The sequence below is a fragment of the Gracilinanus agilis genome, chromosome 1, assembly GCF_016433145.1.
Source record: "Gracilinanus agilis isolate LMUSP501 chromosome 1, AgileGrace, whole genome shotgun sequence".
Lineage (NCBI taxonomy): Eukaryota > Metazoa > Chordata > Mammalia > Didelphimorphia > Didelphidae > Gracilinanus > Gracilinanus agilis.
In genome coordinates this window covers 22325622-22346902 of record NC_058130.1, presented here as the reverse complement: position 1 = coordinate 22346902, position 21281 = coordinate 22325622, and positions in this window count along the sequence as shown.

Here is a 21281-nt window from a genome sequence, read left to right as displayed (position 1 = left end):
AGGAAGGAAGGCAGGGAAGGAGGAAGGATGGAAGGAAGCAACAAAGGAAGGAATGAAGGAAGGAAAGGAGGGAGGGAGGGAGTGAAGGAAGGAAAGAAGGAAGGAGGGAGTGGACGATGGAGGGAAGGAAGGAAGGAGCAAAGGAAGGAGGGAGGGAAGGAAGGAACAAATGAAAGAAGGAAGGAGAGAGAAGGAAGAAAGGAAGGAAAGGAAGGGCTTCCTAGTAACAAGACTGCTTCAGGAGACTAGAATTGTAATCTGAAACATAAATAACTTCCTCATTACTAAAAGTCAAACAGTTGGCACATGACAGGCCACATTGAGCAGATGGTATTCTAAAGACACAGTGTTCAGATACTCCCTGGCTAGCAGGCCCATTTGCTAGGGAGTTAGACGGCAGCCAAGGTTTCCAAGAGCAAGTTATGGATCTTTTGCAGAAGGGACAATAAAAATTAAAAAAGGAAAAAGGCACTCCTACCACCCTTCCCTTGAGCCAGATTTTTTTTCAAGGTTTGTTATAATAATAACAGCTGAAATCAATATATCATCTCCATTAAGCCTCAAAATAAACTGATAAAGGAGGGACTAAAGATATTTTTATTCCCATATTACAGATGAGGAAATTGAGTCTGAGAGAGGTTAGCCCTTCAACAGCTGAGACTGTTTTCATTTGTCTCTTTATACCCAAAATCTAGTACTCTATTTGGCTTAATTAATTGTTTCTTGGTTGATTAAATGAGTAAATGGATGAATGGATGATGACCATCAGTAGCAGGAGATGGGAGCCCAGGTTTTCCTGTGTCTTGAGAGGTCCAATGATATATTCCTACACCATGGTGCCTACTTTGTAATAGATTGTAGCTTGGCTTGGTGGATAAAACACTGGACTTAGAGTAGATTCTGTAGCTGATCTTAGATAACTGTAACAATAGATGCATTTCATAATAGTGCTTTAAGACTTGTAAAGTGCTTTACAACTTCTCATGTGCCTGGTGACACTTGGTATCAATGGATGATTAAATGAATGAGAAGCATTCATGAAGTACTTAGAACGTGCAGTGCACCCTAAGTGCTAGGAATACAAACACAAAAACAGGACAGTCCCTGCTCTCCAGGCACTCACATTGTAGGAAGAGGAGAGAAGGCAGAGGGGAAGTTTCAGCTCCAGGGTACATGGAAAAGTCCTCTTGGTCTTTACAATGCCATAAGTAGGTGGCAATGCTTTTCCTTTATGTCATGGTTAAAAATATATCAGTTGCTAGTAACGAGGACTTTGAGTTTCATTCTGGTCCTAAATCTATAATTCTGTGATTATTCTCATCATTTTTTCCTCCTTGTGACTATTTCTAAAGGTTTATATTCATCTGAATTCCAGATAGACTCAGCCTAGTCAAGTACAGAGGAAGCATGTAATGGGAACTATTTCAAATACATTTCAAGTAATCATAATAACATCCATATAGCATTTGCTACATGCTAGTTGCTGCACTCATTGATTTACAGTTATCGCATTTGATTTTTGCAACAACCTGGAGAGGTTGGGGTACTCTTATTATCTCCATTTTACAGATAAGGAAATTTGGGGAGGTTAAGTGACTTATCCAAGCTCACACATCTAATAAGTGTCTGAAACTAGATTCAAACTCATGTCTTCCTGATTCCAGACCTGGCATTCTATGCACTGTCCCCACCTAGTTGCTTTTTATTGAGACTTTGTAGGAGAAGCCACACTATTTAAACCATAGATTCGTAAGCTATCAAACTATTATCTTTCACTGAATGTACTTGTTTAGACTAATATTGCTTTTACTCTATTATCAGAGGAGATAATATTGCATGTGTATATGGCATTTGATATAGGCAGCCTTGATGCCTGTTTGCAGATGGATTTGGAGGTGAAAGAACACTCCTTCCTCCTTTGATCCTCCTCATCTCTGGAATGTGGGTTGTTCTATTTCTTCATTCTCATTCATCTCTCCTTGATTTACTTCCCAAACCACAAGTGACACTGAAAATGAAGCTTCTCATGCTGCCTCATGGCCACTTCCAGGCTCACAACAGTCTCTTAGAAGAGGAAGAAACAGCACTAGACTCATTTTCCAGAGATCCATGAAGCTAATCCAGGATGACATCTGCTGACTCTAAAGACTCATCTCCAAAAGACTGATGGTACATAGAAATTATGGCATTTGAGTCTCAAAACAATCTCATATGGTATGGACTTCAGGAACTTCTATTACAGATGTGAAGACGGAGTCTCAGAGAGTTTAGATGCTTTGCCTATGTTCCGAGTTATTAAATGTCAAAAGCTAAATTTTGATCTCTGATCCCCCTGACTTTGGATTCATTACTTTTCCTTTCAAGAAGGAAAAGGTTGGAAGATAACACTTTAGCGATTGGAGATCATCCATTCATTGGTTATTTAACAAAAACCTATTATGAACAACTTTCTCTTTGAAGTAATAGAAGATATAAAACTAAAACAGGAAATATGGGAACAGAAAATTGGACTTGTAGTTATAGGACTTGGGTTCTTTTTTGAATTTTTAAAGGTTTTACAATCATCTTTACCCCTCACATGTTTATTTTTTTCTCAATTGCATGGGAGTCAAAATTCTGAATGTTCATCCTCTAAAATTCTGATTTCTTAATTCTCTCCTTTCCTCCCTCCCTGCCCCTTCCCTGAAAAGGTAAGGAAATTGGGATGTACTACATATGTTTAGTCATGCAAAACATTTCCATTTTAGCCATGTTGCAAGAGAAAATTGTGTCCTAAAAAGATCAAAGAGAGGAGAAAAGGACTTATTTATACAAAAAATAGTTATAGCAGATCTTTTTGTTGTGGCAAAGAATTGGTAACTGAAAGGGTGTTCAACAATTGAGGAATGATTGAACAAGATGTGGCATATGAATGAAATGGAATACTATTGTGCCATAATAAATGGCAAATAGGATGATCACAAAAAAATTCTGGAAAGTCTTTTAAAAAGCAAAGCAAAGTGATGTGAGCAGAACCAGGGAAACATACACAGAAATGTCAATAATGTATGACAACCAACTGAGAATGACTCACCTATTATCAACAATGCAAGGATCCAAGACCACGCTAAAGCACTTGTGATGAAAAAGGCTATCCACTGTTATAGAAGGATTTGATGGAGTCTGAATGCAGATTGAAGCAAACCACTTTTCATTTTGTTTTCTACTTGTATTCTTTTCTTACTTATGCCATGTATATCTTCTTTTACAACATGACAAACATGGAAATTTATATTGCATGATAGGACATGTATAACTGTCATGTATTGCTTGCTATCTGGGAGAGAAGAAAGAGAAGGAGGAACATGAATCACAAAATGTCAGAAAAAGTTTATTGAAAATTGAATCTACATGCAATTGGGGGGAATATAATAAAAAAGTGAACAGACAAAAATACAAAGAAAAATAAATTTTAAAAAGCACGCTTCAATCTGCATTTAGACTCTTTCATTTTTTCCCTCAGGAAATATACATTTTTAATCAAAAGTCCTTCAGAATTGTATTGGATCATTCTATTACTGAGGAAAGCTCATGATTTTTATCATCCAATATTGCTGTTATTGTTTAAAATGTTGTCCTGATTTTGCTCATTTCACTTGCATCTGTTCATATAAGTCTTTCCAAGTTTTTCTGAGAGCATCCTGCTCATCATTTCTTATATTATAGTACAATAATAATCTATCACAATCATATACCAGAACTTGTCCAGCCATTCATTTCCCAGTTGATGGGCATCCCCACAATTTCTAATTCTTTGTCACCACACAAAAGAGTTGCTATAAATATTTTATCCGTATGGGTTCTTCTCCATCGATCTCTTTGGGGTACAGATCAATTAGTGGTATTACTGGGTCAAAGAGTGTGCCCAGTTATGTAGCTCTATGGGCATATTTCCAAAGTGCTCTCCAGAATTGTTAGATCAGTTCACAACTCCACTAGTATATTAGTGTCTCTGTTTTTCCACATCCTTTCCAGCATTTGTCATTTTTTCTCTTCTTTTACATTAGCCAGTCTGGGACCTGACTTCTAATCCCAGTTCTGCCCTATTTGAACTTAGGCAAGTCACTCAGTCTCTTTGGGACTCAGTTTTCTCATATGTAAAATATTGGACGAGTTGTCTTCTGAGGTAACTTTCTGTTCCAAGTCTGTGCTCCTTTGACACTATGAAGAATGAGCCGCATAGATCTGAAAATAAGAGAGAGAAATTATAAGTATTAAAAGAAAGGCCAAGGACAGTCTACTCCAATATAATTAGATTCCATGCAATTTAATAATCATTTGCTTGATTCCCACTTGGTGCTAGGCATTGTGGTTTCTCTGAAGAAACACAGACTAAAATGAAATGGTCCTTGCCTTCAAAGAATTTATATTCTATTGAAGAAAACACTGTAGACACAAATCAATCAATAGAAAATATATAATTTGGAGAATGAAAGCACTAAGAACTAGGGGGTTTGGGGAAAGCCTTATACAATACATAGTCCTTGAACTGCATCTTGAAAGGAATTAAAGATCCAAAAAGGATGAGGCAAAGAGGGATTGCCAGCTAAGGGCAGCAAGAGATAGTTTGTAGTGGAAGACAGAGGGCTGTACAAGAAGAGCAACAAGTAGTCTAGGCAGGCTGGTGCATAGCATGGAGGGAGGAGAATAATGGGCAATTATCCTACAGCCAAAGTGAGAAGAGCCTTAAGTACCCCCAAAGAGCTGTTTCTGGCTTATCGTAGAGGAAATAGGGAGTTATTTAAAACATTAGAGCAGCAGAGTGACGTGCTTTCAGAATTCTAATTTTGCAGCTTTGAGGAAGGTAGTTTGAAGAAGAGAGAGACTAGAAGCTCTGAGAAAGTAGGGAGAACTCCTCACTGCTGTTACTGTTGTTCAGACAGTTCAGTCTTTGCAAGTCCATTTGGGATTTTTTCAGCAAAAATACTGGAGTGACTTGCTGTTTCTTTATTCAGTTTATCTTAAAAGATGAGAAAAGTGAGGCAAAGGGATGAAGTGACTTGTCCAGGGTCCCACAGCTAGTTAAGTGTCTGAGACCAAAATTGAACTCATGAAGAGGAGTCTTCCTGATTCCAGACTGGACACTCTCTCCACTGTGCCATCTAGCTGCCCAGGCAAGAGTGGGGAGACCAGTGGAAGTAGCCCAGGGTATTTTCCTCACAAAAGTCCCATGAAGTAGATACCTATCAGCACCAGCTACTGGGATCAGAACCCTGAAGAGCCAGTGTTGCTCAGTAAGACCTTACAATAAGGAAAGCTGAGGCATCCTAGGCAACTTTCTAGGCCTTATTAAAGCAATATTTTTTTACATTATTACCAAGACCTAATACTATTTTGGATTTCCCTTTAAGCAGTTCATTCTAAAGCACTTGATTATACCTTGAAAGGAAATCGTCTTACAAGTCATTTTCTTGAGCACTCTTGAAGAGAGGAGAGTCTATGGCTGGGTAAATACAACAGTTGGCAAAGTTATGAGCTATCAACCCCAGCTGAATTGACTTACTGATATTACCCACAATGAATGAGCTGGAGATCGCTGCTCATAAATAGAAGGCTACAGAGTGTAGGATTTTATGGATGTCTTGTGCTTATCAATATCGATGAGAAATGAGGCTGTCGGGCTTTTGAGGGGATACTATGTGAACCGCACTCCTGTCAATTTCATTTTTTATGATTAAATATTTGGTGCTGTTAGAGGTTATTTAACATTTAATACCACGATTCTCTCCATTAGGATGACTTTCCTCTTTTCCCAAAACCAGAGTTGATAATGGACTTGAGATTTGACAGGTGGAGGTGCAAGGCAGGTGTCTTCAACAGAATTCTCTTAGTAATTTTTTCTTTCAAGTTTACCCTTAAATTCTTGCAGAAACGAGATAATATTTCTCAATTGCAAGAAAGACTTTAGGGGTAATAGGCTTCAAAGTTTAGCCCTAATCTTTCCTTCCAGTGAGCTCAACATATGAGCCTGCCAGATAGGCATTTCCATGGGCACAGTAGCTCCTTATAACTTTAGGGTAAATTTTTAAAAAAGTTTCAGTGGCTCCCCATTTCCTTCAGGATAAAGTGCAAAATTCCTCCTTTTGATATTCAAAGACTTTGTACCCAACTTCTTTCTAAATCGATTTCTTTCATAGAAAAAGCCCTGACCCTGGAGTCAGAGAATTTAGGTTTGAATCTGGTCTCTGGCTCCAATATTATTTATGTGTCCTTAGACCATACCATTCCTGGCTCTCAGTTTCCTTATCTGCAAAATGAGGGGGTTAGATTAGACAGACTCTACAATTCTCTCTAGCTCTAAATGCACAACCTCATCTAACATCCTTTGTCTCTTTATTCCAGCCCAACTGGCTTAGTTTCAATTCCCAGGACAAGACAGCTCATCCTTTCATGAGCCTTTGCACAGGCTGAATTCCCCTGCCTTAATTTCTCTTTCTCCTCATACCCACCTTTAGGAATTCCTAACTCCTTTAAAGACTCAGGTGATGTTTCATCTCCTACAAGACACCTTCCCTAATCATACTAGTAGTTGGGGCTCCCTTGCACCCCAATGACTTTTTATTTTATTATGTTTCATATTTATTTGCCTGTAACTTTCTTATACCCCTCTACTCACATTCCCATTCCAAGAGTGTATTCTTTGAAGGTAGGCATGTTTTTGTATCTTGGTCTGTCTGTATTCAGCACCCATCCTTGTCACAGGAAAGACTATACACGACTGGAGTTCTGAAGGGAATATATATATATGTATATTTCTAAAAATATATTAAATATATGCATATTTAATATATTTTAGAAAAATTTTCCATGGTTACATGATTCATGTTTTTACTTTCCCCTTCACCCCTTTTACCACTCCCCATAGCCAATGCACATTTCCACTGGTTTTAACATGTGTCATCAATTAAGATTTATTTCCATATTATTGATAGTTGCATTGGTGTGGTTGTTTCAAGTCTCCATCCCCAATCATGTCCGCATCAACTTATGCATTCAAGCAGTTGTTTTTCTTCTGTGTTTCCACTCCTGTAGTTCTTCCTCTGAATGTGGAAGAAAAGAGCATTCTTTTCTATAAATCCCTTGACGGGAATATTTGCTGATGTCTCTGTTTTCTTTTTTTTTGTTTCCCATTCTTGGATGACTGTTAATATATTCTAGTTGTCATGTCTTCTTGAATTAGGTTCAATTGGGTTATAGCTCCAAACAGCTTCTAACTAAATTCATGGAGTCCTATGTCATCAACTTTGGAATTTAGAGCTAGAAGAGTGTAATCCAATGCCTTTGTGTTACAAATGATGAAACTGAGACCCAGCCAGAGAAGGGAAGGAACCAAATTCATATCTGCATACTGTAGCAGAGTCAGAATTTGAACTCTCATCTCATTTTGTTTCTATTTGACTAGCTTTCTTCTGTTTTCTTCTATTCATAAATAATGTACTATGTGTTTGGAGAAAAAAAGGCAATGGTGATAGAATTTGAACTCTACACTTGACTCTCATCTCTACCTCTTTGTTGATTCTTTTCTTCTTCAATACTCAAGTCAATGGCCACCTTCCCCAGAAAGATTTCCTATAGTTTCTCCTTCCATATCTCTCTGTCTCTCTCTCTCCTTTCTCCAATACAATTATTTGTATATTTTTCCTCTCCCATTATATTACAAGTTACTCCCCAAAGCCCTCCAAAGGATACCTTTGTATCCCCAGTGTTTATTAAACTTGCCTTGAATATAAAATGTTGTCAAGTTGAATCTGCCTGCCCCATTCAAAATGATTTGTCCCTATCACTCTTTTTGCCTTTCTTCTATATTGTACTAGTTGCAAAAACACTTGATTTGAAAGATGTAACTAACTATAATATCATAGATTCATAGCCAAAAATGACCTTAAAACTCATAGGTCATAGATGAGAGAGAGAGAGAGAGAGAGAGAGAGAGAGAGAGAGAGAGAGAGAGAGAGAGATTTTTCTACCTCAGAGGTATCATATATACAGATTTCCTGTATTAAAGTGGCATTACTGAAGGCTGCAGCTGGAATCAGATAAAATATACTTGGGAAATATTTAGCAAATGAAAAAAATATATACTCATTCACAGAAAATGATAATGTGAAGTTTTCTAAGCCACTCTGTGGCCCTTAGAAATCCTTGTGTTTGGAATAATGGCATCCATCTTTATTTGAGTTGGATATGATCGTTGTTCATCATGCATACCCAGTCACCACCCAGTCTTTTCCTAAACGCATCCAGGAAAAGGCAAAAAGGCAACCCACTCTCTTCTGAGACTTCCCTTTTGATATCTGGGTAGATCTAATGGTTAGGAAATTTTTCCTGATGTCAAGACTAAATTTGAGTCTGCAATGTCTACACCCTGTTACTGGTTCTGTCCTTTGATATCAAACAGAACAAATCTAATCCATCTTCCATGTGGCACCATTTTACATCCTTGAAGATAATTAGCTTTTTCCCCCTGAATTTTCTCTTCTCCTGGTTAACAGTTTCCAGTTCTTTCAAATTAAATTAGTATGGCCTAAATTCAAAGCCACCAATTTTTGAGGATATAGGGAAGGCCAGAAGGAAGAGTTGGCCTTTGAGAATAGGAAGGATTTCAATGGAAAGAGATTGGGAAAGGAGGTAGTAGACATTTCAGTATTAGAAAACTGTGTGGGTGAAGGCCCAGAAGCAGAAAAGATATAGTCCATATTCAGGAAAGTTTAAGGAGTCCATGACTATGATGTAGATTATTTATAAAAAACTTGTGAGAATTAAGGCTAGAAAAATTGGACCTCTGGTGGTGTATGAATTTCTTGGGATGATTACTAATGAGGGGATGTACTAATTTTGATGAGCTTTTACATTTTCACAAAAATATTCAAAGGTTAGAAAGGTGAAGATTGGAACAAAATGCTTTTAACATGTCTCACTTTTTCATTCAAGATTATATTAAAAACTACTGTCAGAAAAGATCTAGATAAGCCTATAAGTTGTGAGCATTTTTATTAGATTGCAAAAGAATTACCACAAAACAGTATTTTAGGGATTTTTTTTATTTGTAGTAGACCTGGAAGTCCTATTCATAATGAGGAATTGATGAGCACTGATGAATCTATGGATATCACATCAAGTAGAATTATTCAGGACTTGAGCAAATTCTCAGATGGAAATGGAATACTATAATGTGAACTCTCCCCTTGGTCACAAAAGATGTTTTATTTCCTCTATTTCTTTTTGTTTCTTTGCTTCCTTTAATTGCTTCTTCAGGTCAGCTATTATTGCATCCTTTTCAGAGTCACTATTTCTTGTAGCTCTTTGCTCTCTTTCTCTAGAATCATGCATGTATGTGGCATTTTGTCATAGTTCCTCAATGGAAAGATTTTCTCATATAGGACAATGCTTACAGAAGTACTCTTGAATAGGAATAGCAGCTCCTTTCACAAATGTAATTGTGCATCCATAAACCCAAGAATTGTCTCTGCAGCTTCCACGAGGAGGTCCAAAAACACACTAGAATGTTCATCCTCTGCCTGCCTCAGTTTCTCAAACTTCCCCGAAGAATTTGGACGCTTTGCATGTGAACACATGCTTTCTAACAAATGTCTGCATCTAATTATATAGTTCATATTAGCATGAGAACTAAGTTCAAGATCCCTGTATGCTGTAGGCCAAGATGTTAAGTTCTGGTTTGTTCTGGTCTCTTCTATAAATTTGCTGTTTTCACTGGGTGAGAAAAATTCCAAAAGCAAAAATTCAACGTCCTCAAAAGAAGGATTATAAAGCTGAAGTGCCTATTCCATTTCCTTTATCATTTTATATGGATGCAAATAGAACTCTGGAAATCTCCTTCTGAGAATTTCCAAATCAGAGCCTGTGAATCGTTTGTACCCCTTCACATGTACAACACCCGAGTCTGGCTGCAAAAGAGTTCTATCATACGCAGGAGGAAGAGATACTGTTGTTGTGGCTTCTTATTTTTTTTTCTGGTGCCTTTTCTAGTTCAGTATTGGTGTCAGATTGCACAGAGCATGAGTCTGGTTGTTGCTTTTTTATGATTTCTAATTGCATTATGGTGTGTGCATCTAACTGCTGGTCTTCTCTGATTTTTCTATTAATTTCAAATAATTGTTTAATCCGTTAATTTAAAGTCATACTCAGTCTTGTTGCCACACACATGCCCCATAATCCTTTTGAGAGCCCAAATGCCTTGACACAGGGAGAGGAACATTGCTCCCAATGTTGATAGAAAAGCTATAACTTCAGCTAGACTTACTGTAAGCCATTTATATGTATCATACAACTGCATCAGTTTTAACAAGTACTGTGGAATTGTTCGTACCCAAAGTGTGTAAACTCCCTGGTAAATTGAGTAAAACATCAGAAAGCTGCTAATAAAAATGAACGACATCCTTGCCACGACCATCTTTCTTCTTCAACACCCCTTTTGGTCCTATTCCAATAATAGGATCAGCCCCAAACTATAATGATCCTAAAGGGAACATGTATTTTGCAGGGATTCCATGCTGCCATCTCTTGTACATTACATCTTCTGGCTGGTTTTATGCTGGTTTTTTGGTGTTGATTTTATAGATGTTATTTTATAATGATGTTGGATGCTGGTATACATAGAATTGCCTATCAGCAGCTTAGGCACTTAATCCTAGCTATGAGACAATCCTGCAATGACCTGTCCTCCCCACCAATCTCCAGACAGAGAGTGATGCACTGATCTTTTCTGCTTTTATAGTCCAATCTCAACTGACTTTTGTACTCGTTCCAGCTGAAAATGCCTTCACTGCATTGTGTTCCAACAAGTAACTGGCACTCATGCTTGGCCAACATGGCTTTCTGCAAAAGTCTTTACACACATGCTATATAAAGTTTAAGAAAGTAATGGAGATAAACGTGCTATGATTCTATCGGATTTCACCTGATTTAAAGTCCATTGAAGTCAGGCCAGACTTGGAAAAACAGACCCCACATCAAAGGTGTGCTTAATATCTAATATTAATTAATATCCAATATTAATTAATTAGCATCACAATACCATGTGATAGTGTGATTTCATGATGAAGAATTAAAGGATGTGTCCAATTTTTATAAACTGCAGATCAAATCATGTAAAACAAGGGAGTGTGGCAAAAGTAATCTAAACTGAATATTATGTTTTTTAAAGATTTTTAATATATCACTGTTTTTTACTCTATCCAACTTAGTTGGCCCAAAAAGGGGACAAAGGCATTCAGTGCAAGGAGAACTTTGGCCTGGTTTTATTCCACATTAGTCAGACAACATAGCATGAGTATCAGGAATGATTTGAGAAGTGTAAATCAGATACATCAAGAAGAGAATAGAGCCTAAAAACTACTGGCCAGTAAAATCAATGCCTGTTCCTGGCATAGGACACAAATCTAATTTTAGAACATGTCATTAAAGGATGGTTTGTAGGCATGTCAAAGGAGATAATCATCACGTTAACTTTCACATGACTTTACAAAAAAATGTCATGCCACATTAAACTTCGTTCATTTTCTGACAAGATGTCTATATTGGTCAAGTAATTTTTTTGTATTTTTATCCTCTGACTTTAGCATAGTTTCTAGAACATAGGGAGTGACTAATAAATACTTTTTAATCCATTCTTTCATCCACTTGGTCACTCATCGGAGAATGATGGGAAAAGATGGAGGGTGCTAAACATTCAAGAACAGTCCATAATGACTCTGGGGAATGAGATCTCTTGTGGAATGCCCTCAAGGATCTGCCTCAGCCTTGTACTTTTCAACATAGTAATCAATAATTTGCCAAAGTCTAGAGAAGATTCATTGTATTTACAGATGAGATAACTCAGGGAGGGAAAGACAACATGTTAAGTTGTACAATCGCCATATGAAGAAGATCTCAGTAGACTAGAATGATGATCCAAATCTAATAAAGTAGAATTTAATAGTGATAAAGATAAAACAGGGTTTTTTTGGTTTTTTTTTTTTTGTTTTTTTTTTGTTTTTTTTTTACCCTTGTACTTCGGTGCATTGTCTCATAGGTGGAAGATTGGTAAGGGTGGGCAATGGGGGTCAAGTGACTTGCCCAGGGTCACACAGCTGGGAAGTGGCTGAGGCCGGGTTTGAACCCAGGACCTCCTGTCTCTAGGCCTGGCTCCCACTCCACTGAGCTACCCAGCTGCCCCCATAACAGGGTTTTTTTTTAATCAACTTCACAAGTACAGGCTAGAAGAGTCAAAACTATACAACTGCTCCTGTGAAGAAGACCTGGGTTTTTTAGCAGAATGCAGGTGCACTATGAAACATCCAGGTGATAAAGAAACCACAAAGAAACTAAAGTTAATCCAGGCTGCATTGAGAGCCAATGTTGTCCAGAATTACCAAAAGAAAGGATCCTGCCCTGCTCAGACCACATCTGAGCCATTATCGTGTTTGGGTCTAGATTCTATATTTTAGGGATTTTCTTACTATATCTCCAGAGACAGTAGATATAAATCTGGTCTTGGTTTAAGAAGTCTTAGGTTTATATCCTAACTAGAATTTGCTAACTGTGTAGTCCTTAACAATCACACAATTTATATCTCAAGACATTCTCTAGGACTTACCTATTAAATCACAGATAGATTAAATTCTAAATTGAGAAGGGATTTTCCACACTTGAAATTTCCCTCACACTAATGAAATCCTAAATCATTCATGTATACACATATTGCCTGCATTTGTTGTCGTCTGGTCATTTTTAGGTGTGTCTCACTCTTTGTGACCCCATTTAGGATTTTCTTAGCAAAGATACTAGAGTGGTTTCCCATTTCCTTCTCCTGCTCATCTTACAAATGAGGAAACTGAGACAAAAAAAGACTAGGTGACTTGCTTAGGGACATACAGCTAGTAAGAGTTTGAAGTCTTCCTGATTCCAACTCTGCACTCTATTCAATGACCCACCTAGTTGCCCCTAGCTAACTTATAAATACGAGGTGTTTAATTTTTGCTGAATTAAATTTAGGCACACAGATTAGATGGAAACATCTGGAAGAGGCAACCAGATGATGGCCAGTGAACTAGACAACATGGCACAAGAATATGATATTAAAAAACTGATAATGTTTAGATTGGAAATGAGAAGTGTTAGGGGGACATTGATAGCCATCTTCCATAATTTAAAGTCTGTCATATGAAAGGCATTTTCTTGTTCTCCTTGACCCCAGTGGGTAGAATTAGAGAAATGGGCATAAGTTATAGGAAGGAAGATTACAGCTAGATGGTAACAAAATTTTCATATCAATTAGAGTTATCTAGAAATGGAAGAAACTACAGAGTGAGGTAATGAGTTTCATCTTGCAGAGAATCTTCAAGTGGAGGCTGGATGACCAGGTTTTAACTATGATATAGAATGAATCCTTGATCAACCATGAGTTCCACTGGACACCTTTCAGTCTCTTTCCTGTTCTTAGATTCTGTGGGGATTGGTTGAAAAAAATTAGGCATGGAGAAGAAGACACAAAATTTGTTTTGAATTGTTAGAAGAAGAAATCTATTGATTCTTCTTCATCCCCAAAAAGGCAAAAATAAGATAACTGGATGGAAGTTGCTGGAGGATTTGTTATTTGATAATTTGACAAAGGGAAAGACTTAGTAGCATTTAGATCGGCTCCAAACTGGAGTCTCCTGTCTCTAGAATTCATGATGTCTCCTTCACTGGAGGTTTTCAGATGGAAGCAAAATGACTTCAGGTTGAGAATGTCATGGAGAGGACTCTTGCTCAAGGTTGGATGGAATTACATCTCTAAGGTCTCTTCTTTCAAGATACTATCATTCTGGGCAGGTAAGACGCACAGTGAATCGAGCACTGGGCCTAGAATCAGGAAGGCTCATTTTCATGAGTTCAAAATTGGCCTCAGAAATTTACTAGCAGGAAAAGTCACTTAACAGTTTCCCTGAGTTTCCTCATCTGTCAAATGAGCTAGAGAAGGAAATGGCTAACTGCTCTAGTATCTCTGCCAAGCCAACCCTAAATGGAATCACAAAGAGTTGAACATGACAGAAATGAATGGCACAAAATATTAGAGGCAGCTAGGTGGCAGAGTGGATAGAAATCCAGGCCTAGAGTCAAGAGGACATGGGTTCAAATTCAACCTCAGACACTTACTAGCTATGTGACCTGGCCAAGTCATTTAGCTCTAGTTGTCTAGTCCTAGCCCTTCTGACTTAAAATTATTACTAAGGCAGAACGTAAGAGTTTAGAAAGGAGAAAGATACTGATTCCACAGTTTATTATTATTTATTTATTTGTTATGGGAGGTTAAGTGGCACAGTGGTTAAAGGACTAGGCTTAGATTCAGAAAGACTTGAATTTAAATCCAACCTCTGGCCTTGCTCATCAGCTGTGTGGCCCTGATCAAGTCACTTAACCTTTGCTCACATCAGTTTCCTCAACTATAAAATAGAGATAATAATTATTATCACCTACCTTGAAGGGTTATTATGAGGATCAGATGAGATAATAATTGTAGTGTGCTTAGCACAATGCCTGGCACAAGTGAATGTTATATAAAATTGGTTATTGTTTCTAATTACCATTATTTTTTGTTGCTATCATCATTATAATTATGGCCAGTCATTTTCAGAGAAATGTTGAATTGTCCAAATAGATGTAAGAATAGGGGTCTACAAACATTTGGCAAGAAGAACTCTTTTTTTAATCTGATGCCTAAAGACCAGTAGGATGGAGGTGGTCTAATGGACTGAGAGTTAAGACCCTGAATAGAACATAGAGGGTGTATCATGATTCCCTGGTCTATGGTTGGTGACTTTTAATTTCTTCACTTTTTCAAAAATCAGGATCATGCCATTGAGTATATCAGTTGAAGGAACTGAGTGTATTTAGCTTTATGAAGATTCATACATACATATATAGATTGATGGATATACAAAGATAGGTAGGCAGATGACAGGTAGATTGATAGATAAATGATAGAGAGACAGAGACAGAGACTGAGAGACAGAGAGATAAAGAGAGACAGAGATAGAGAGACAGGGAGACAGAGAAAGAGAGAAATGCATACATACATACATACAAAGATGGAGAGAAAGAGAGACAGAGAGAGAGAGAGAGAGAGAAAGATAAGGTAGATGGATATAAAGATAAGCAGGTAGATAGGTGACTTCTAGATTGATAGATGATAGATGGATAGATAGACCAATAGGCATATGACAGTGTGATGTCATAGAGGACATCTTTATTTAGTGATGAGGTTTTGACTAAATGGTGGCTGAGGTTCTTTCCAACTTAAAGAGCATCTCTATTGAAAAGGAATCCCTATTCTATTTGGACATTTGTGTAAGACATTCTTGATGATCCCAGAAAATACATTTGTGTTTTGTGCATTACTTTGAGATATTTTTATAATTACAACAAATTTCTTTGCAAATTTAATTCCTACTGGAATGACCATTTCCTATGATACATACATCTATTTCTATTACTTCTAGGAATAAAATTCAAACTTCTCCTTCTGGTATTTAAAGTTTTCCACAATATGATTCTATCTTATCTCTTCAACCTCATGTCCTCCCCATCATATAGACTGTCATACTGAACTGGAATCTGTTCTGTCTTCATTCTTTCTGGCCTCTTCTTGGCTGCCTAGGTCTGTCTACAATGCACCTCCTCTTCACCTCTGCCTCTCAGCTCTCTGAATATTGATTTCACCTTTCAGAGGGAGCTGATAATCAGCCTTTGTCCTGAAGTCTCCCTTGATCCTCCAAGGTATTACTGCTCTTTTTCTTCTCAAATTAAATTTATAGGGGTCAGCCAGCTGGTTCAATGAATGGAGAGTCAGATCCAGTAATGGGAGGTCCTGTATTCAAATCTGAGACTCAGATACTTCCTAGATGTTTGGCCCTGGACAAGTCACTTAACTCCCATTGTCTAGCCCTTACCGTTCTTCTGCCTTGGAACCAAGACATAGTATTGATTCTAAGATAGAAGGAAAGAGGTTGGTTTTTTTAATTAGGTTTATAATTACCTATAAAATGTTGTATCCATCCAATAGAATGTGAACTCCATGAGGGTGAGGAATATCCATGTTTTGTCTTTGTGCCTGGCACAGGCTTTTTGGTTGTTTAGTTGCTTTGATGTTTTTTGTTTTAAACAGGACCTGCAATTTTTACTGGTATAAGGAACTCACTGTGAGGGAATTCCTTCTAATTTAACAGATCATTACTTGTTCTACAACTCCTAGAGGGTTCTCCAGAGACATTTGAAGTTAAGTGACTTTTCCACAATCAAACATCTGGTATATATGAGAGGCAAGACTTAAACTCAGGCCTCCCTGATTCCAAGGTTGATTCATTCAATTCATTCATTCTCTTTCTCTCTGTCTCTGTTTCTGTCTCTCTCTCTCTGTCTCTCTCTGTCTCTCTCTCTCTCTCTCTCTCTCTCTCTCTCTCTCTCTCTGTCTCTGTCTCTCTCTCTCTTTCTCTCTCTCTCTTTCTTTCTCTCTCTTTCTCTCTCTCTCTTTCTCTTTCTCTCTCAATAAGGAAACTCCCTCTTCCAAAGCAAATCAGTACCATTTAGCCTTAAAGCCTAGACTCTGACAGATGAAGTGTCTTGTCCAGGTTTACAAATCAATTATAAATCTGAGGATGTTAGACTTCCTGACTTTAAGGCCAACTCCCTAAAGTCCCTAAGACAGCACCATGTTGTCTTTCCAACAAGAACATAGAAATGAAAAACAAAATGTATAGGAGCAAAAAAACATACTAGTAATTGCACTGCCTCCTCTAGGTGGCCAGTCAGCCAATTAAAATTATTAAGCATCTACTATGGGCCAGACCCTGTGCTAAGTGCTCAGGATGCAAAAGGAGGCAAAAGGCTGTTTCCCCCCCCCCTCAATGAACTTAGAGTTTAATGAGACAACAAGCAAATAATTTTGTACATATTTCAGGTAGAAGTAGGACCAGGTGTCCTCAAATGATCTTTCCAACTCAGAGTCTATGGTTCTGTTTCATTAAGATATAATTTGAAAAGTCAGAAAATGGATGGGGGAAAAAGCTACCTATACCATGATAAAAGCTTCAGCTCTTATCCCTACATTCCCTCCACAAAAAAAAATGACACTGAACTGGAATAAGAACACCTAGTTTCTAATCCTATATCTGCTGTTTTGTAGTTGAGGACCTTGGGCAAGTCACTTTACCAGTCTAGATCTCAGTATTCTCATCTGTAAAATGAGATGATTGCCCTAGATGATCTCTAATTTACCTTCTTGGTCTAATTGTATGTCCCTATGACCATGAAATGTCTCAGCCAAGCCTTTCATATTGTATCAAACATAGAAGTAAGTTTTATCCCTGGTGTACCCACGACATCCTGGAATTATGCTCAAATAATTATAAAACTGTGTATATTTTTTGATCCTACAATACCACACTAGTTTTATTTTCTAAGGTGATCGCAGATAAAAGAAGAGAACTTATATATTCTATAATATTTATAGTATCTCTTTTTTGTAATGATATTTTGCACAGCAATATGGAAAGCAAGATGATGGACAGTTACCCGATTAGAACAGAGAATGAACTGAGCCTGGCAGGAGACGGTACTTTGTGGTAGCAAAGGATGGGAGAGTGAAGAGAAGTCCATTAATTAGGGAATGACTAAACCAGTTGTGGCATACAATTGTGATGGAATACTTTTGTGTCATAAAAATGATGAAAAAGCTAATTTTGGAAAAATCATGGAAAGATATACATGAAATTATGAAGAGTGCAATGAGCAGAATCAAGAGAACATTCTATACAGCAACAGAAATGTTGTTTGAAGAATGGCTTGTGTATGTCCACCTCCAGAGAGAACTGATAAATAGAAATAAACAAGACATGGATTTCTATATACTGTATTAATCAGAAATTTTGTACCTTTAGACTCCATCTCCCAGAATTCTTTCCCATTCCCAAAATTCCTTTTCCCTTTTTGTTTACATGCATCTTTACATTATTGTTTATATAGTTCTAAAAACTCCTCCTTCACTCTCTCTTCCACATGCATGGCTTGGGTGAGCTCCCTCTTGACTCTAGCCTTTTAGTTTCCCTTTTGCTTCAAGTTAAATTTAATAAATTTTATTAAATATAATACTTGGAGTATTTTGGACATTAATTTTAAAGCTTACTATACATATTTGTCAAATGATGCTTTCTCTAATGAAGGGAGGGGAGGAAGGAGGGATTTAATTAGTTATTTTAATGTAAAAATAAATTTTAATAGAAAAATTGGAGATAATAATTAAAATGAAGATAATTAGCATTTTTCTAGTACTTAAGGGTTATGAAACATTTTATGCTTATTATCTCAATAGCTGAAGAGACCAGGAGATTCAAAATGTGGAGAGCGTGAGACCAATAAATATTTTCCATTCCACAACAACAACAAAAAAAACAACTTTGTAATGAATGACCAGAAAATTGGTTGTACCAAGTCATTAAATATGGTCACATGTACCTTCTCTGCAATCATGTTACATTTGTTACTGTGCATTTTCTCTGGCAAGGAAATACATACATGTGAAAATAAGCTCACAGATACCTCCAAGGGACAGTTGTGAATTTAATTAACTGAACAACTGAATCCAACTTCTTTAAATTTAGATCTCAAGTTTAAAGGGTTTGGGCATAGTTTTCTCCTTTCTAGAATAAAAGGAGAGAAAAATCTGAATTCCAGCTCATTAATGTTCCATTATGAAGAGGAAGAAAGGGAATGTAATGAGGTAGGTGATGTTACATGTGGACTAGAGTAAAATGATGCCCCCAGAGGGTCCATGCTGGGGAAGAGAGGGATAAATAATGGGAAATAAATATAATCAACATTCAGGTGGATGCTTCTGATTGGAATTGGGGAAATTATCCTAGAAGGAATGAAAACATAATGAGGAAACATAGAAGAAGAAAACATGACAAGAGTTATAAAAAATTCTATATCAGGAACCTGAATTCAAATTCTATCTCACACTATCTATGAATTCAGGAAATTCTCTTAACCTCTAAGTATCCATAAGTGTAAAGTGAGGAAGTAGAACTAGATGGCCTTAAAGGTTTGATCCTTTAGCACCAGCTGTATGATCCTAAGAAGAGAACCAATGAGTGACTGAATGAATAAGGTATCGATTCAAGAAATGACCAGTAGAACCAAAAGAAAAAGGGCAAGACAAGCCAAAACCTGGAACAATATCCCACCCAGTGAAGGTGAAAATGGGGAGGACCCTGAAACCTGCCACTTGCCACCAGGTGCCCACAGCCAGGGCCAGGAGGGTCCGATATGAAACTTTATAAATGCTCTCTGCTGCTTTTTGTCTTGGCATAACCTGTCTCACCACCAGCCCCATCTCCCTCTCCCTTGGGAGTGTGTCAAAGATGATAGACTTCCTAAGACATTCAAGCACTAGTCACAGCTCAGCTTCCTCTAGGAATATAAACATGACTTTTTCTGCCTTGAATCCAAGGGAAGAAGTTGCAAAGGGACAGATTTTGGCTCAGTGTAAGCAGGCACTTACTAATACTTGGAGTTACTGGAAAAAAAAAAGAAAGAAATGGGCTGCTCTGGGTTTTGAATCTTATGGTAGATTCTATTAATTCCGCCAACCTCACAGATTAGTTGTGAGGACCAAATGAGATACCATGTAAAGTACTTTGCAAACCTTAAAGTGCTAGATTAATGCTATTATCATTGTTATTGTTATTTGTATCCCTTCATAAGTATCTTGACCTAGTCAAGTCACAAACCTCTATGAGGTTAAGTTTCATGGCTGGCAAGGACTATTTGTTTTTGTTTTTCTTACTGCTAGGCCACAGCAAAGTGCTTACCAGATGTTTCTTGAACTGAAATAGGGCAGTAATAAGCCCTACTTCACATGATTTGGGGAATAGCAGTAGAGGTAATAGATGTAAAGCCTTCCCAGACTCTATATAACGGACCCCTCATCTCCACTCACTCCATCACTTCCCTCCATCACCTCTGCCTGAACTCTGGCAATAGCCTTCTAATTGTCATCCTGTGTCAAATCTTTTCCCATTCTAATCCATCCTTTACCCATCTGGAAAAGTGATTGTCATAGACTTAAGGCACAAAGCTGACCAATTAACATCTTCCCAGACTTACATGGGCACACCAATAAACCTGAAGGCATCTCTCTTATTTCTTGGACCATCATCTGTCATATCTAATATATAGTTCTATGACGCAGTATCGCAGTCTCATTTATAATCAACTATCTGGTTAAATGCTCACCTTGTTTGTCATGATAAAGCATGTTTATATTTAACAAAAGAGGCAGGTTAGAGACTCAGAGGATCTGGGTTCAATTCTTACCTTTGATATATCACCTGTGTGACCTTCGGCAAGTTCTTTACCTTGTCTGGCTCTCCATTTTGTCATTTGTAAAATAAAGGAGGGGTTAGATCTACAAAGTCCAAACAGCCCACAATTGATAATTCTGTGTTCCTAAATTTGGAAGGAATTTCCAATTTTCCTCAAGGGAAGGAGTTTCTGCTCTGGGAATTCCCATCGCAAATGAAATTACTGGTCCAAATCAAAACTGAAAGCAAAACTCAACCCATCTCTTTGGCATAGGAAGGTATGGGATGGGAGTGGAGGGACTGAAATTAACTCATTTCACTGTCATTATAAGATAATGTGTGGATAGAAGCAATGGCTACCTTTCTTACAATGGAGCGGAACAAAAAGTGAAACCACTTGATATCTGCAAGTAGAACATGAAAATGAAGGCCGTGTGCTTCCAGAGAAAATGTGCTTCATTATCACAGGCCAAACACATAAAACAAATAGGGCAGAAATACAGCTATCTGCTCACATAAAACATGCAGCAGAAATTTGGGTACAATTCTGGAGTCAGTTAAATGCCTCTTCTATCTTTTTACAGCAGAGCCAAGAAGGGCAGAAAATTATGACACACTAATTACAATGATGGATGGAGAGCCAGTCCTCTCTGTTAGCGACACCAGCGGAGCAGAGACCGGCATTGTGGACTGCATCCTTCAATAGGCAGGACACTTGAGATTGTAATGGGCAATATAGATTAACAACATTAGGTTAAAGTCAGATAATATTCTAACATTCTCTCTCTCTCTCTCTCTCTCTCTCTCTCTCTCTCTCTCTCTCTCTCTCTCTCTCTCTCTCTCTCTCTCTCTTCCCTTCCCTTCCCTTCCCTTCCCTTCCCTTCCCTTCCCTTCCCTTCCCTT